This window comes from Arvicola amphibius, chromosome 2 (genome assembly GCF_903992535.2).
Source record: "Arvicola amphibius chromosome 2, mArvAmp1.2, whole genome shotgun sequence".
NCBI classification, from domain to species: Eukaryota; Metazoa; Chordata; class Mammalia; order Rodentia; family Cricetidae; genus Arvicola; species Arvicola amphibius.
Window position 1 is genome coordinate 193,261,686 of NC_052048.2, and position 18,725 is coordinate 193,280,410.

At 43.4% G+C, this 18,725-nt stretch overlaps 1 protein-coding gene across 1 annotated transcript in view; it reads left to right on the forward strand.

Annotated features, from left to right (window-relative positions):
* Cntnap2 (contactin associated protein 2) overlaps window positions 1-18,725 on the forward strand; it is a 1,482,107-nt gene that overhangs the window by 1,180,849 nt on the left and 282,533 nt on the right. The window lies entirely within an intron of this gene.

An 18,725-nucleotide genomic window follows, 5' to 3' on the forward strand; every position in this document is an offset into this window, starting at 1 on the left:
GAGGACATAAAAATATGGTTTTTTTTTTAACCCGTGCATCTCTTGATAGACATCCTAGGCTGAACCAGTGGCTCCACTATTGTGAATGGTTCTGTAATAAGTAGATGGATGCAGACAGCTCTACTTGATTTCATTTGGTATATATGGTACCGCTGAACATTTTCTGCATGCTAGCTGTGACAAGCAACTACTAAATGATGGTTTATATATATTTTTATAAGTAAAAACTGTGAGCATGGACTTTGAAAAAGTCACCCTGTGTCATCCTGATACCCGGAATCATATTAGTAGTACTTGGTTAACTCGGACATCACAGTCTTTTCATTATTCTCGGGTCCTTCTTTTTTTTTTTTTTTTCGAGACAGGGTTTCTCTGTGGCTTTGGAGCCTGTCCTGGAACTAGCTCTTGTAGACCAGGCTGGCCTCGAACTCAGAGATCCGCCTGCCTCTTCCTCCCAAGCGCTGGGATTAAAGGCATGTGTCACCACCGCCCGGCATCGGGTCCTTCTTAAAACAAATGAAAGGTGTGAGTCGCTCGCTGAGTGACTAACAACATAGTAGAGAGGGATGTGGCTGGAGATTCCTGGGGAGATAAGAGCTACCAGAAGCAGAGGACCATGCGCTTCCTCCTCCCCTCTCATGGGATTCACCTGCCCTTCTCTCTAATGGGATACACCTTCTCCTCTCACTGGGTCCACCCTACCTCCTCACAAGTTCCAGCCTCCTCTCACCTTCTATCCCTTCCCCTCCACAGGCTGGTTCTCCCACATACCCCACAGCATGTGATGTGAAAGCAAACAGAGCTCCAAAGGTTTCATCCTCTGTCAACACTGGAACCCCATGGAGTAAATAAGCCCCTGCGCCAGGAGTGATTAAGATTGCAATAGTCTATTATAAGGGGCAAACTCTCAAAACAGGAATGAGAATTCCAAACTCAGCTGTGTAGTCCAAGAACCACACAGAGTGTACCTGGGCTGCATGCCATTGTTCTCCAAGTACCAGAAAGCCACATCCTTACTTGGCCCCAACTTTTTTTTTATTAAAGATTTCCATCTCCTCCCCTCCTCCTCCCCCTTCCCTCCCCTCCCTTCCACCCATACCCCCACTCCACCCCTCTCCAAGAAAAAGAGCCATCAGGGTTCCCTTCACTATGTTAAGTCCAAGGTCTTCCCAGCTTCCCCTAAGTCCAGGAAGGTGAGCAACCAAACTGACAAGGCTCACCGTGAGCCCGTCCATGCTGTAGAGTTCATGTTCATTGCCGTTGCCCTTGGTTTCTCAGTCCTCCTCCACTGTCAGCCACATTCAGAGAGTCCGTTTGGTCCCCTGTTACATCAGTCCCATTCCAACTGGACTTGGTGGTCTCCCGTTAGATCTGTCCCACCGTCTCAATGGGTAAACGCACTCCTCACGGTCCTGACTTCCTTGCTCATGATCTCCCTCCTTTTGCTCCTCATCAGGACCTTGGGAGCTCAGTCCGGTGCTCCTATGTGGGGCTCTGTCATTTTCTCCATCCAATGCCAGGTGAAGGTTCTATGGTGATATGCAAGATATTCATGAGTATGGCAATAGGATCTGGACATTTCTGGCACCCTCTCCTCAGCTGCCCTAGGACCTAGCTGGGGGCGTCTTCCTGGACACCTGGGAACCCCTCTAGAGTCAAGTCTCTGCCAACCCTAGAATGGCTCCCTTAACTAAGCTATATAATTCCTTGTTCCCATATCCACCCTTCCTATACCCCAACCATCCTATTCCCCCAAGCTCTTCCCATCCTCCACTTCACACTTTTCTCTCCCCATCCACCCATCCCCCCATCCCACCCCACCCCCATGTTCCCATATTTTGTCTGGCAATCTTGTCTACTTCCAGTATCCAGGAGGATAACTATGTTTTTCTTTGGGTTCACCTTCTTATATAGCTTCTCTAGGATTTTTTTACGAATTATAGGCTCGATGTCCTTTATTTATGGCTAGAAACCAATTATGAGTGAGTACATCCCATGTTCATCTTTTTGGGCCTGGGTTACCTCACTCAGGATGGTGTTTTCTATTTCCATCCATTTGCATGCAAAATTCAAGATGTCATTGTTTTTTACCGCCGAGTAGTACTCTAATATGTATATATTCCACACTTTCTTCATCCATTCTTCCACTGAAGGGCATCTAGGTTGTTTCCAGGTTCTGGCTATTACAAAAAATATAATTGTTTTATCTTTTAAAAAAAAGATTGCAATAGTCATATTTGTACCAAAACTATCATTGGGAAACTGGGATTCCTGGATGAATACCTTCTTCTACGGATATCCACAGCAGAAAATGGACACAAGGGGTATCCACTGAAGACTATCTGGAAAGCATAGAGATTCGGACAACTGTCCTGTTTAGTTTACCATTCCACATTAAGGCTGCCAGACTTCTGGCTACCACCACCTGCCTCAGTGTGCTTGCATGCCTCTCTCTCTATATATATATATATATATATATATATATATATATATGTGTGTGTGTGTGTGTGTGTGTGTGTGAGTGTGTGTGTGTGTGTGTGTGAGAGAGAGAGAGAGAGAGAGAGAGAGAGAGAGAGAGAGAGAGGTGTGGTTAAAATTCAGCTCAATGTTATTTTAAAAATAGCAATTATTTTGATAAGTTGTATCAGGGAGTTTAGAGTGAAGAATTAATAAGAGTAAATCTAAACATTGGTCGTTTGAAGCCTCCCCTAGTGATGAGAGTACATATTCACAGCTCTGAAACTGATAGATCCAACATGGTGTGTTTCATTCAGGAAACAGTGTTTAATGGGTACCTGATATGTCCCAAGAAAGGGCAAGATGCCAAAAAGAAAAAAATAGGCAAAGTGATTACTTTCAACATCATAGCCCCATTCAGAATAAACCAACCACCACAAAGATAACCTTTAAAATAAACATATGTCTTAGAGAGTGATATATGTTGCTGAAACAAAAATCAAGGGATTGGGGTGGCGTTAGATTAAGGTTTGTACTTGCTTCTTAGAGTGGATAGCCTTGGCACTGAAGACTTGAATGTCTTGAGCACAGATCATGAATTTCATACTTCCGAGCCATACAGAATGGTATTCTGAGCTGAAACCTGAAGACAGGGGTAAATTGATCCCCTCAGGTTACGAAACCTCAGAACCAAAGATTCAAAAGGATATAATTATGATGACTGGCTTTCAGGGCCCATTTGCCACAAACCCTGTTGGGATATTCCTAAGGGCTAATAAATAGTCTCTGAAACCAGCTAAAAATGATGAGGAAGGATTAAGAAAATGTTTCACATAAAGGGGCTACTTTATGTTAGTATTCTATGGAAAGACCACTAACATCAAAGCCGCAAGACTTAGACTTGAATCAAAACTCTAAGTGCTCACACCAAACTTCCTTCCCTCTTTTTCCTTTCTCCTTTTTTTTTTTTCCTTTTTGGTATAAGAAATGTAGATAGTAACAGCAATCCAAAGTGAAACTTACTCATGATAAGAACTTTCTGTATCAAACACACTTCCTGGAACACAGAAAGATTCCATGGATTTTAGCTATGATGGGTAATTGGAAAAATCAGAGTCTGAATGGAGTGAATTTGATGAGAGGGAATTTGCCTAGAAGCAGTGAGAATTCACAATAAGGGAGTTTTACAACTTTGTTAGCTGTTGGCTAATTAGTCACTTGGCAAGTTGGTCATTTGTTTGTGTGCATGGATGGAGAGATGGGAGGGAGGGAGGGAGGGAGGGAGGGAGGGAGGAGGGAGGGAGGGAGGGAGGGAGGGAGGGAGGGAGGGAGGGAGGGAGGGAGGGAGGGAGGGAGGGAGGGAGGGAGGGAGGGTGGATAGGTGGGTGGGTATATGGATGCCCTGGAAGTTGCCAATACAAGGAGATATACACCAAGAGCCTCTAGGTATCTCCTGTGTATCGTGTAGCCACAGAAATCTGATTCTTTTTCAGCGTAAGAAAGGATGGACTTTTATCCCACTGAAGGTTGAAGGTGGATTGTAAGTGAAGCTTGTAGACCTATAATCCCTATGTAAAAGCTGAATTCTTACCTATCCAATCTGCCATAGTCCAAGGATAGGTTTTCCTTTCGAAAATCACAGTGCAATAATTAAAAGTTGTGATAAACCGCGAGCATACCCACATAACTCACCAGAAGTACCAGGCACCTGTGCGCTTGCACAGCACAGCACAATGAGATTCATTCTGCCTACTTTCATGCTCCGCATCCATCCTCACCCCTCCATGGAAGCCCACCTGGGATGTTGTCTCTCCTCCTAGTTTCCTTTCGTCCTTCCTGCTTTCCAGCGCAATGCGAACACATTGTCTTAGAGTTTCTTCTGCTGTGATAGAACGCTGTGACAATGGACAACTTGGGGAGGAAAGGGTTTCCTTCTGCTCACAACCCTCAGATCACATCCAATTGCTGAGGGAAGGACCCCACACAGGGCAGGAACCTGAAGACAGGAGCTGATGCAGAAGCCATGGATGAGTGCTCCTTACTGGCTTGCTCCTCATGGTTTGCTCAGCCTACCTTCTTCTGGCAACCAGGACCACCAGCCCAGGGGTCCCACTGTCCACAGCGAGCTAGGCCCTCCCGCATCATTCATTAAACTAGAAAATGCATCCCAGGCTTACTTACAGGCCAATCTACTGAAGCAGTTTCTCAGTTGAGGTTCCCTTTTCCAAAATGACTCTAGCTTGTGTCAAGCTGACATGAAACTATCCAGCATGCACATGCATAACCACCTAAAATAGAATTCCTAAGTAAATTGGAGATCAAATATCATCCACAAAAGTAGCTAGTATTAAAATTTGATGTGAATCTTCTTTAGATTTTTTTCCTTTATTCTGTACCTAAATAGTCACACACCTGTGTTTATGGGTGATGTAGATATGTATATACAAGGTGTGTGTGTGTGTGTGTGTGTGTGTGTGTGTGAGAGATGCATGTGTGTATGCATTTGTGCGCATGTGCTAGTGTGCATGCACATATGTTGTACATACATGTGGAGGCTAAAAGTCAACATCAGAACATACTTAATTCCTCTCTACCCTAGTTTTGAGACAAGGTTTCTCACTGAACTTCAAGCTATGCATTTCAGCTAGACTGGTTGGCTAGGGAGTCCCAGGAATCCCTCTGTCTCAGTGCCTTTCAGCTCTAAGAGTGCATGCAGGCACCACTGTGTCCAGATTTAGTATGTGTGCTAGGGACCTGAACTTTTAGCAGAATATGGCTACACATATAAACATTTTATTTGGAAAATAGCCTTCACTTAACAGCATAGAATTGACCATTTATGTATCTGTTTTATGGTTTATGCCATGCTGTGTTATTTGTTTATAAAATATATGCATCAAAATAGATGGCATACCCTAGTTTTTTGCATCTGATTACTATAAAAAAAAACTCTTTAAAGCTTTAAAAATCACCTAAATTAAAGCATTGATCCAAGAAAATACATTTGTGTCCAGATGTGGGTATATGTGGTATGTGGTTTGTGTGTGATAGGAGTGTGTACTCACGTGGTATACTGAGGTTGTGCATGCTTGTGTGTGTTTTCACATACACAGGCAGTGTTCTACTTGACTTAGAAGGTGGAAGATTAAGGAGAAAATCAAGTGGATTGAAATCAGCAATAAACCGACCATTTTCCAATACTAAACGGACCTGAAATTTATCCCCCTGCATCTGTAGGTAAATGTCCTTCTGTTCTTGAAATAATAAATCCCCAAAAACTTCACATAAAGTTTTGCAGAGGCAAGATGTGAGATGGCTTCCATCAGAATCCATTCAGGGCTTTGTTTGTGCAGTTTTCTGTCCAAATCTTTTTACATCCTGGCTCACTCCCTAGGGCCCCTAGCCTGGGAAAGGTCAGAACACAACATCTTTCCCTGCCTCTGTAGCCTGGGTGGCTGCCAGACTGTTGAAAATAATTGCTTTCAGACCCCAGATTATGCCGCCATCTACTCAGTTTCAAATCAGCAAAACCTACAGCAGTGCTGTGGCAGTTGAGACTGGCACCTTGGCTTCTCTTATCATCTAAGTTCACTTTTACAATTACTGAGTGGCTCCAAAAAAAAAAAAAAAAAACCCAACTCCATTCTGAAAGTGTAGTTTTCCACCATAACCTCAAAGGCAAGACAAAGAGATGCAAGCCTGGACTTTACAACCAGGACTCTGAGGCAGGAAATGGAAATCTAACCCATAAATTGGCATGGGCTCCTGTTCTGCACTATAATAATTTTTTTCCACATTTCATTGTCCCGGCGTGCACCTTTCCACCGCATTATCCTCAGGAAGTGCAAATGCAGTCCTACAGCGGAGTGTCTCGTGCAGAGAAAACCTTCAGTGCTGTGGCTCAGTCACACTCGGGGTGGTCTGCATGGACCCTTGGGACAAAGGTGCTGGGAAAACCACCCATCCAGCAGCCCCTTCTGCTAAACAGGTCGTTTGTTACCCAACCAGCTACAGTCAAGTCCCTTGTGCTGTGCTTGCAGATTCCCAGGCTCGAACTATTCTAAATATCAACCATTCGATGTCTTCCCGCCCACCTTTATTTGTTCACAGAATGTTGAAACACTCCTCTAGATTCCACAAGTAGAGAGGACGGGTGTCCTCTGCAATCCCCTACGCAACGTCTTTCAGATGCTGTGTGTTACATCCCACCGTTTCACCCAAGTCAGCCAAGGAGGACAACGGAAAACTAGAGCAGGGACCTCAGAGCTCCCTCTGATTCTTAGAGTCCAAGGGCGCTTCCATCTTGATGCAGCTTTTATGCAGGTTTTATTTTTTTATGCCTGGAATTGCTGGCCCTTAGCTGTTTATAGACTTGGTATCCAGCTTTATTTCTAGTCCTCTGCTCTTGAGGGATGCCCGTAAGCAGTAAAGAATCTGCAGTGCATGATGCAAAACTTCAGACCGACTTCCTCACCCCGAGGAATAGAAGTCTTCCCTGTTCTTTCATCGGTACTACAAGTAGACATTTTTGGCCCATCTCAGCACTTGGTATTACAGCTTTTTAAAAAAAAAAAAAAAAGTTCTAAGGCTGTTGCAAGACCTTGATGAAGAAGAGATTTTTCTTTTTTTTTCTTTACTTTCTTTCTTTCTTTTTTTGACCCAATTTCCAGATAAAGAAACAGGTTTTCAAAGATGACCTCTTCCCTCCAGTAATGTTCTTTGTACTGTGGGTCAGCTCCCTGCTATAATAGTCCAACTGAGATGCAGGTGCCAGGTTGCTATTTTCAGTAGGAAAATGATAGCATTCATGTAACAGGATGTATGAATCTTTTTATTTTCTGTAATGAAAAGAGTGCAGGAAGGAAACTTTGATGTGTGTAATGTAATTGTATGGATCCTATCAATCCATTACGCTGCATGCAGAGTGGGTTCCGATCTTCACATCCGTCACTCTGCTGCAAGGGGCAGGCATTTCCCACGTTCTTACTCACCTAATGGATTTGATATAAAACCTGTTTTTCTATGGATGTGAGGCTCTGGAGGGTTTGTGGTTCATCAATACATAAAGGCTGCCTCCTGCTATAGCACCCCTTCCCTGAGCAGCTGCCGAGGGTGGCTAAATGCATCACGGACTTTTACAAGCCTGCTGTCAGTGCTCTTCATTACAACAGAGCAGATAATAAAATACAAGCTTAATGGCATTAAAGCCTGAATCCCAATACACGAGGAGAGGAAAAGAAAGAGAAAGCAGACAGCACAATGAGGACAGAAACGGCATCCGTACAGCTGACCAGGGGGCAGAGGATGCCCAGCACTGTCAGCTCACTGAGAAACCTTGAATATGAAGGTGACTAGCATAGTAGATCCCTGAAAAGGGAAAAGTTAACATGCATAATCCGTAACCTTGAAAAGTGTCTATCCTCATGGAGTAAATAATTCTTCAGTTCTGAAACTGCCAAAAGTAGGTTTTGTAAGTGATCGCATTAATTAATCGCAGGATTAATGATTATTCAAATTTTTTAAATACATGTATCTGACGGTCTATCACTGGCAGAAAGATAGTAGACAATGGAATGTCTGCAACCTGAAATCCACAGCCTTGCTGAGGAGAGAGGCTCGTGAAAGCCCTTATAATGATACAGTAAGTTAGATGCCCTGACAGATACCAGATGTCCTGGGAATACAGAGCAGAAAGAGCATCACCAGCCCAGAGAGGCACCAAGGAAACCCTCAGGAGAAGGGGCCAGTGAGATTGAATCTTAAGATCAAATAGTAACCAGGTAAGATCAACGTATACAGGTTATAGGGGTATAAAAAGAAAAAAATTAGAGGGAAAAGAAAAGAAGGTAGGTTTTTTTTTCTTCCCACCTTCCAAACATCCAAGCATGCACAACTGTTTGAAGGAAAGAAGACTCAGGAAGCTAAGGCAAGTGAGTCACAAATTTCAAGGCGCAGCTTGGGTTGCTGAGTGAGTTCAGAACAGAAGGATCACAAATTCAAGGCAAATGAGCCTGGGTGACTTAGTGACACCTCGTTTGGAAACTTAATTATTTTTAAGTTTTTAAAAGGGCTAGGAAGTGGCTCAGTAATAAAGTGCTTGCCTGGCCTGTGTGAGGCTTGAGTTCAATCCCAGAGTGCTGAAATATATGAAGATGATGCAATGTCAATACAAAATGGGGTCACAAGCCCCTTGAATGACAGGAACAATGGGAGGAATATTTGGGGAGAACCGATGGCAAAAACAGGCTGGGAAATAAGCTTACAGTGCAAGCTCAGAGAGTTTACAGTATCCTCTGCAGCCATTTGAAACCAGTGGGGTTTTATGCATGAGAGCAGAATTATGAGATTCCTTGGTTGATGTTTAAAAAGGAGGACAACATACAAAGCACAACCGAGGTAGGAGGCTGCTGTAACCTTCAGGCAACAAAATATGACTGTGGCCAAGGTCGTGAAAGGATGAGAGAAGCAGCACACCTCGGAAGATTGGAAGGTACAGATCTGGGGGTCAGCTAAGTAGATGCAAAGGAATGATTCCTAGGTCTCCGGCTCAAGGACAGAGTGGGATAGGCTCTATTCTGTGAAGTGGGGAGCACCATAAGTAGTGTTACTGTGGAATAAAACCATGTCCGCCTTCAGATATCAAAACAAAACTGTTTAAGAAGCACTTATTTTGACCTAAACTCATAGCAGAGATCCAACTTCATGCATAGAGTTGGGCATCAATAATCTACAGTTACTTACTAGAAATTACGAAATACGTGAAAGTGCACAGGAAAATGGGGGGAAGCACAGGTGTTCGTCTCTGACTCATTTACAAGATAGGTGCTTCCCAGAGTGGCCTCTGAATGGTTGTCAGTGGGTGCTGTGCCATCTCTGAGACACAACCCTAAAAATAATAGGAGTAAATCTGTACCCTTCCACAGACACGGCACGGCATACCTCTTTTCCAAGTTTGCCTGGGTATAGGAGAATTGATCTTGAAGGCTCTTCTTTCTTAGAATCAATTCCATAGAATCCTTTAGAGTTTATCCAAGTCCACAATGTAAATAAAATCATAAATCCCCCAGAGTTCCCATTATACCTATTCACTTCTGAATATGATTAACTGTTAGTTGCAAACCCCCAAAAGATCAGGTATATAGCTCACAGGCCCCATGGAGAAATTTCAGAGAACAAAAAAATTCGGGGCCTAAAATGAGAACATTCATGAAAAAAAATGTAGATGTTCCCTTTATCCACAAAGATCTACCGAGCACTCAAGAGATAAAGTATAATTATGTATGTGAACCATTTGCATTTAAATGTGTCAATCATGAGTTCAGCTTGAGGCTTCCATGACTAATCAGGAACAAACCAGTTTTCTCAGAATCTTGTACAGAATTGGGAACACTCTGAGCACCATGACCTTCAGAGTTTGAGCATCTCATGTTCTCTATGGGACTCAGTCTAGTGGTGTAGCTCAAAAAGACCCAATTACAGTGATAAATCCAACAAGGAATTTGTATTGATGGCTCCTCCTGCCAGTTGGCAATATTTCTCTTCTGGGTCACAGTAGTGGAAAGAGCCTTCTAGAGAGAGTGGAATACTACAGAAAGAGCAGGGGACCCAAGATCAAGGATAACCCCTTCTGTTGGAGCCCTCCATTTGGAGGTTAGCTTAGTCCATGAAATGATGCTTTATATTCAGTGAAAGCTGCCTTTTGAAAACCTGGATGCACAAAAAAGTAATTTAATTAAGGAAGTCATTTTTTCCTATTATTCACAAGGAAACCTCTACAGACAGACTCAAATCTACATGCAAATGAAGTCATCTGGTTTATCATCAACAGCACCCAGCCTATACTAAACAATAGGAAGCTCATTGCACAATACAAAGAACACTAAAATTTTAACCTTTGGGTCACTAATAATTTTCAAAGAAATTAGTCTCTAAAGAGCTGATATTTACATTGAAAATTGCTTGTCATTTAAAGCAGAATTTCCATATATAGAAGCCATTCTATGAATGAGGAACTGACTGAATCTGAAAGAAGGTGGGAGAACTCACTAAGAGCTGGAGCCACCACACAGCTCCAGACTGCCCAGAGATGCTAAGCACCTGCTCCTGCCAGCTCAGGCCAGATTCTACCTTCCTGTCTCCCAGGCAGTGCTCCCTAGCAGAGAGGGAGGAGCTCAGGGGCTGGGCACAGGGCTGCTGGCTAGTCTACTCTTCAGTGTTCATTGGTGACCACTGTTCAGATGGAAAACTTTGCACTGTCACGGTGCTGTTTTCTTAGGTGTCTCATTGTTCTTGTTTACCTCCGACTTTTATTCAGTGACTACGCTACAAAACCCCTGTGCCACTTTGTTGCCGCTGAACCATTCTTCCGTCCATGTGAACAGAATTTAAAAATTAAAACTCACTGAAGAAAACTGGAGAGATAGCTCAGCAAGTAAAGTGCTTAAACTCAGAAGCATGAGGGTCTTCAGGAACCATGTAAAAAATCTAGGCATCGTGATATGCATTTGTAATCTTAGACCTGGTGAAGCAAAGGTGTGAGGGTCCTTTGGGCTCATTGGCCAGCCAGTCTATCCTAATTCATGAGCTCAAGACCAATGAGATACCTTTCCTCAAAGGTAGACAACATTCCTGAGGATGACCTGAGGTGGTCTGATGGCCACACATGCACTCATATGTACCTCCCTAGACATACACACACTCATTCACACATGCACATGCACACATGAATACACACTTAAAAATCATTGAGGAGGTAAAACAGAGAGGTCCATGGTATCTTTTCTAAGAAGATTACAGTAGTAGTAAAATCTATCCATTTGGTGTCCATCAATAATATTTATTGGACGTTTGCATTGGGGACAGTATCCTGCTGATTGCATCTCATGGAATAGCTCCAGTGATTCTCCCAGTAGAGGTCCCCTTTCTGCTCCACTGCACAAAAGAGGAAATTGAGATTGAGGAAGGTCAGGTGCCCAGAGTCGTTCCATCAATGAAGGTGACAAAGTTAGAATGTAAACCAGGCTGATTCCAGAGGTATACGTGGAACCAGCACATAGCAGCTGTGCAGAGACACAGGCAGACCAGAACTTCCCCAAATACTTACTCCCTACAACTCCTGCTATCCACGCCCTTATTCTTGATCCTTCTCTCTAGTGGGACCACTACCTAAGCATCTGACTCCCAAGTAGACAGTGAGCTCTCTCTCCCTGCTGCTTCTTTCTTTTTCTTTCTCTTGAGGGGCTTTAGCACATCACAAGTTGATCACTTCATGATTAACAGTAAAAGAAAGCATACATGTCCATGCTGCTAATGGGTAAGTGAGAAACCAGCTGTAAGGAACAGGCCAAGGAGTGCTGGACACTTACCAGCAAGGGACAGTGTGAGGGCGGGACCTAGGGAAACCTGTTTAGGGGTCACTCAGATCATCAGTTCTCTTCCTCTCGATCACTAGCTTCACTATTCTCTCAATGTAGGGAGAATGTTCCACACACCAGGCATTTAAAAAGTGGGAGTGCATCATGCCTTCCTAAACCAGTAATGGAGAGGAGCTACCCATAGCACCCACTTAGCCTTCAGCCTCTCAGCTCCAGCACACTGGCCACAACGCACATTCCTTATGCAGAAACCATAAGATTTATTTCTGAAATCTGATGATCCATGACCCATAAAAGAAGTCATGACACTAACACTGGTGGGCCCCTAATGAAACAGGAATCTCTCCATGCTGTGGGGAGACCCAGGAATCAAAAAAGGCACCCCCAGCCCAATGAACATGCTCATATTCTGGCCAGTTGCTTGGTGCTTTGTTATGAAGTATGAACAAATGGGAAAAACATTTATGAAACAAACCCATAGCTAACAATCAGGACAAGCAAGCTCAAGGTCCAAATGAGGAGCAGGAGAGAGAACATGAGCAAGGAAGTCAGGGCCACGAGGGGTGCGCCCACCCACTGTGACGGTGGGGCCAATCTAACAGGGAACTCACCAAGGCCAGCTGGACTGGGACTGATACAGCATGTGATCAAACCGGACTCTCTGAATGTGGCTTACATGGAAGGCTGACTGAGAAGCCAAGGACAATGGCACTGGGTTTTGATTCTACTCCATGTACTGGCTTTGTAGGAACCTAGTCTCTTTGGATGCTCACCTTCCTAGACCTGGATGGAGGGGGAGGGGAGAGGACCTTGGACTTCCCACAGGGCAGGGAACCCTGACTGCTCTTTGGACTGGCAAGGAAAGGGAAGGGGGAATGGGGGGAGGGGGAGGGAAGTGGGAGGAGGGGAAGAGGTGATTTTGTAATAATAAATAATAATAACAATAGTAATAAAAATAATAATAATAATAATAATAAATCAGGACAAGTAAGGGGTCTTGGGAGAAACAGAGATAATACAAAAAGCAAAAGAAAATATTTCAGCATCATAACCAAGATGTTGCACCTAAAACAAAATAGCAACAACAAAAAAAAATAGGAGAGAATGCTATGAAAGAGGGGCTTCCAGAAAAAAAAAAAAAAAAAAACTATACTTGGAAATTTTAAAATGTGGTGGCCCAAATGAAACACAATATCAAGAGGTGGCAATGTAGCTCAGAAGTAGAGACTTCTCCTACCATGTGGAAGACCCTGTGTTCAATTCTCAGCAGTACAAAACAACAACAAACAAACAAACAAACAAATCTGCAAGACTGAAAATAATAATACTGGGAGGGATGCTCAAAGTGGTCACAAACAAAGGTTTTTTTTTTTTTTTGAAAGATCAATATTAGGAATGAAAATGAGCAAGAAAAATCATGATAAATTAAAATTAATAGGTTTAGAGGGGGAAAGTCAAGGAATCTAAGTCTGTGACCCTACATGAATAGTAGGTATGCACATCATAATCAGAGCACATTAGGTTTCTCTACAGCAACCCAGACAGCTTGACGATTGTCTTCCTGGGGTGTCTCAATTAGGTGTGGAAGGAGGATAATGGCTTATCAGAAGATTTGAAAAGTTAACCTCAAGCCCTCCTACCTTCAAGAGGCTAACTCAAAGCACGCTTCTAGAAAATGAGGGTGCAGAGCCAGAAAAGGGATGTCATGACATCTCCAAATCTGAGCATAGATTCCTGAAGAGGGGAAAAGGCAGGTTTGGCAACAGCGGAGAAGGAGAGCACAGGACAGGAGTCAAACCCACAGGCGGGCCTATCCAGATGGAAGCAGAGGCAAGGAGGATGTCGCCAGAGTTCACAGCCATGATTGCTAAATGACTAGAAATGCTTAATGTTGGGAGAGGTTTTGAGAAAAGCTGTAAAGTTGTGGCAGCGAAAGGTAAGAAAGACATAGACGGCTGAGCAAAGGCGGGTAAATTATTGATCCTGGAGAAACGAAAAATTACTCAAAAGAGAAAATACAGCTACATTTGACTACTTGACTTAGTAACACCTGTGCCATCTTACACATATAGATACTGAATTTCATGGACCCCCAACTTCTGCAGCGTGACTGTTTGGGGAAAATATTGCAAAGGGAACTGAGGAGGAAGGCTCTGTTAAAGCTTAAATCCTCATCTCACATTCAGGAAAATCAATAAAACATATCTAAGCAGCAATGAGGACCCTAAGAGAGACATACATAGATCTAATCTACATGGGAAGTAGAAAAAGACAAGATCTCCTGAGTAGATTGGGAGCGTGGGGACCTTGGAAGAGGGTTGAAGTGGAGGGGAGAGAAGGGGAGGGGAGCAGAGAAAAAAATGTAGCGCTCAATAAAAATAATAATCATAAAAAAGAAATTCAAAACAAAAATATAAGCATATAAATTAATAAATTTCACACGGAGGTATGTGTGTGTGTGCGTGCATGCATGCATGCGTTCATACATGTGTGTTTGTGTATGTGGAGGTCAGAGGTCAACTTAAGGTGTCTTTCTCTGTGCTTTCCAACTTATTGTTTGAGACAGGGTCTCGGGCTGCCCCTGGAGATTGCTGATGGGGCTACGCCTGTCTCACCCACCTAACCTCTCAGTGCCGGGGTTGTTAAAGCAGTTACCCTCCTACACCCTGCATTGTGTGTGTGCTGAGGATCCAAATCCAATTACCCAGGAAGTTAATCTCCCCAGTCCTGGGTGTAGATATTTTTAAATACATGATTATAACTAAAAGAGTTTGAAGTATTGGGAAGGATTATCTCTGCGGAATTAGACTGAAGAAGTGAGCAGCAGACAAGACTGAGTTTGTACGTCCCTCTGACGCCAGTAGGCGTTTATAATCCAGGCCCGTGTAATACTTTGTAAGGAATAAAAACCTGGACTTAAAATTAAATACTGCTCCTCAGAAACTATTTCTAGGAATTCCGAGACTGGAATTCATTGATTAGATAAAGTAAGAGGCTGCTGAAGAATTTGGATGCGTATACAGATGTAGTGTCACAACTAGGGACTGCCTGAGGTTGTATAGCGACACCGAGTTCGCTGTTTTTTAGTGACACCTGGTTCGTTGCCCCAGCCCTCTCTGACACTTAACTAGAGATGCTACCTTGCTTCCTCTGGACACATACAATAAGCTTGGCTTGCCGTGTGTTTATTTAAAAAGCTTCTCCCGTCACCAGACTGATCTCCCAAGGTCCTGATGAGGAGCAAAAGGAGGGAGACCATGAGCAAGGAAGTCAGGACCGTGAGGAGTGCGTTCACCCATGGAGACGGTGGGACAGATCTAACGGGAGATCACCAAGTCCAGTTGGAATGGGACTGATGGAACAGGGGACCAAACCGGACTCTCTGAATGTGGCTGACAGTGGAGGAGGACCGAGAAACCAAGGACAACGGTGATGGGCTTGGACTCTACAGCATGGACGGGCTCACTGTGAGCCTTGTCAGTTTGGTTGCTCACCTTCCTGGACTTAGGAGGAGTGGGGAGGACCTTGGACTTAACACAGTGAAGGGAACCCTGATCTTTGGCTTGGAGAGGAGCAGAGTGGGGGTATGGGTGGAAGGGAGGGGAGGGAAGGGGGAGGAGGAGGGGAGGAGATGGAAATTTTTAATCAAAAAAAAGCTTCTCCCGTGATGGACTCATTTTCAAGCTTGACGAGCTCTCAATGTCAAGCCAACCATTGTGCCACGCCTCTGGGGACAGTTGCTCCAGCCCAGGGCCGCACTCCTGAGCCTACTACCCACTTCATTATTCTGTTACTGTTGACTGACCCTTCTAGTCTCAGGTGTGCATTTCTATTCTGTAACACACCTTCCCTCTCGGTTTCCAACATTTCCCCCTCCTCCCTGTCTGTGCTGACCCAGTCCCTACCACCTGCTGTCACTCACTCCTTCCCATCAAGGGAATCACTTATTCTCACTTGGTATTCTCATGCCTTGTGCTTCTCCCATCCATAGAACTGACCTTGATAGCAGGTACAAATTGCGGCTATTTCAATAGCCTTAAGGTTATGAGACCATCAGTCTTGCAAATGCTTGGCGTTGTTCAATGAAGTCTATAGGGAATAATAGAAATAAAGTCATGAATGAAGAAAATTATGGTGTGCTGGTAGAATCAGTGTCTGGTTATCTGTAGGTGCTAAAGCAGCATTAGCCTTTATTGATATTTATTTAGCATCTTTAATACTCGGAGTACACATAAACAACATTTAGACCCATGAAGAGTTTACATATGGAATTAAAACTAGATATAAATGAGGAGTGACTAACCACTTACTCATTTATTTAACAATTATTTATAGAGTACTGACTATATTCTGAGGCCAAAGGTTATGGAGATGAAATGGTTTTATTCCAGCTTCCACGGAGCTTATGGTCGACTAGGAGCCATATAAACAAACAGTAATAATGCTATCACTCCCTGCATGGTGGAATGCAATGCACACTGGGGGAAACTCTTGCATTATTTGTTGTAACTCAGAGTCCCAGAGTCTGGACCACAGACTTTTCAGGCAAGACTCAGAAGGTCACCAGGGTCTAGAACATCAGCATTCAATGCTTTTCCTTTCTACACACGCACTGAAAGTGAGCTCACAGAGCTAGAGAAAGGATTCTGCAGTAAGAGCAGCACTGGCTGCTCCTCCAGAGGACCTGGCTTTGATTCCCAGAACCCACATGGCAGCTCACAACTGCCTGTAATTCCAGTATCAAGGAATCTGATACCCTCTTCTGCTTTGGCAGGCACCAGGCAAGCTTGTGGTGCACAAAGATACATACAGGCAAAATATTCATACAAAAGAAAAATAAATATCTCTTTTTAAAAGAAAGTAAACTCACATCCCACTGACCACAGTTACATATTTGTTCTTGCTGATACTTTATACGTGTGTGTGTGTGTGTGTGTGTGTGTGTGTGTGTGTGTGTGTGATACACTATAACTAAAGTAGACATTTAAAAGGACAGTAAACCAGCACAATGCCTCAGTGGGTAAAGTGTTTGCTGCGTAATCTTGATGAATTGAGGTCAATGCCCAGATGCCATAGTGGAAGAAGAAAACTGACTCTCAAAGGTCATCTTCTGGCCTCCACACCCATACCACAGCAGGTGTGTATCTGCACAAACACACACACATGCATACATATACACTAATATACCACACACACTGATAATAAATAAAATATTATTTAAATAAATTAAATAAAATGTATTTAAATATTATTTAAATTAAATTAAATAAACAATATAAATGAGCTGGGAGATCCTCTGCTGTTTCAGTCTATATCCTCTCCTCCCAACTCCTGTGTTGATAACAACGGTGATCTCACCAGACCAGGCCAGAGCAGAGGCCCTCCTGCTGCTGAAGAAGAGTCTGGATTTCGTGAATTCATCCGTAGATTTGGGACAGTCACAAGCAGCAAATGTAGCATGTGACAATCCAGACCTTTCCAGGATCCTGGGAAACACTACTAGTACAAGGTTTGATTTCCCTGTGAATAAGCCCATTCAAGGAGCCTGGTAAACACCTGGTAAAGCTTCCCTGTGAATATGCCCGTTCAATAAACTGAAATAGATAGAAGCTGCTTAGTGAGCACAGAATAGAACAAATAGAATCGCCATCTGTAGAAATGTTTCATCAAACGAGAAGAGCTGATTGAACTGCCCTGCTCGTCTCTGGGTATATTCCTGTCGGAATAACTAGGCCTGGACCTCAAATAAATACTGACATGTTTTCCTTTTAGCTTTCACTTTCCTAGAATCACTTCAGACAACTGCCCTTCTGTTAATGCATCGCCACCTCAGATAATAAGAATGTACTTGATTGGAATGAAACTTGAAAACATTAATTACATTCCTGTCCTGGGGATTCAACCTAAAGAGAGACAGAATTACTCTGCATAAGGCTGGAGGAACACAGGGACTGGAATCCTGGCAGACTCTTAGATTGTTAAAGGACTTTCCCTATTCAGAACCAGCAGAATACTCCTGGCCCCGGGGGGATACATCTTCACCTACTCCAGCTTTGGAGTTCTTGATGGTTTAGTTTTTCTCAAAGAAGTACTAGGCTTCCTGGTTGCTGGGACAGTGCCCCTCTCTCCCTACATAAAACATCAGGCATGGACCCAGGAAGGAGGCTCAGCCCTTGGATGATATCATCAGCATTGGGGACAGTACAGATCCTTTCTTTTTCCAGTATTAGCCTACCCACTATCATGATCTTTTTCCTAAAAACAATACCATATTATCCTCCTGAAATCTATGAACAGTTAAAAACAATAAGCTAAAACTACATGAAGACTTTCAGCCACCTTAAGCGCAAGCAATCCCTACCCCCAACGTTTCTTCTTTGAGGTAGGCTCTCAAGGAGCCCAGGCTGCACTCTCCTTCTCCAGAGAGCCAAGAATGGCCTTAAACTTCTGATCCTCCTGTCTCCACATCCTGGGTTACAGGCATGAACCTCCATTGCCAGCTATGCAGTGCTAAGGGTCAAAGACATGCTAGGCAAGCACTCTCCTAACTGAGCTGCAGCCTCAACCCTTTACAAATCTTTTTACTCTAGTGGAGACACCTACAGATGTATTTTCTCTGACTTATCAGTTATATATTATCTACTAAAATAGTTGAAAGTGAGACCATTATTCTGGGACAACTCCAGAGAATAAGAAATATTAGGAACTACTTTATGTCATCCATTCAACCCCTTAGCCATTGTGTATAAATTCCAATGCGAAGAGTATGACAAAACTCAAGTTTAACCAATCAGAAATCACCAGTCAACTTTTGGCTGTATCTATGGATTTGGCAGCTGAATTGCATTCCAAAAATAATTTTTAGAAGCTAGGAATGCGGCTCAGTTTGTAAAG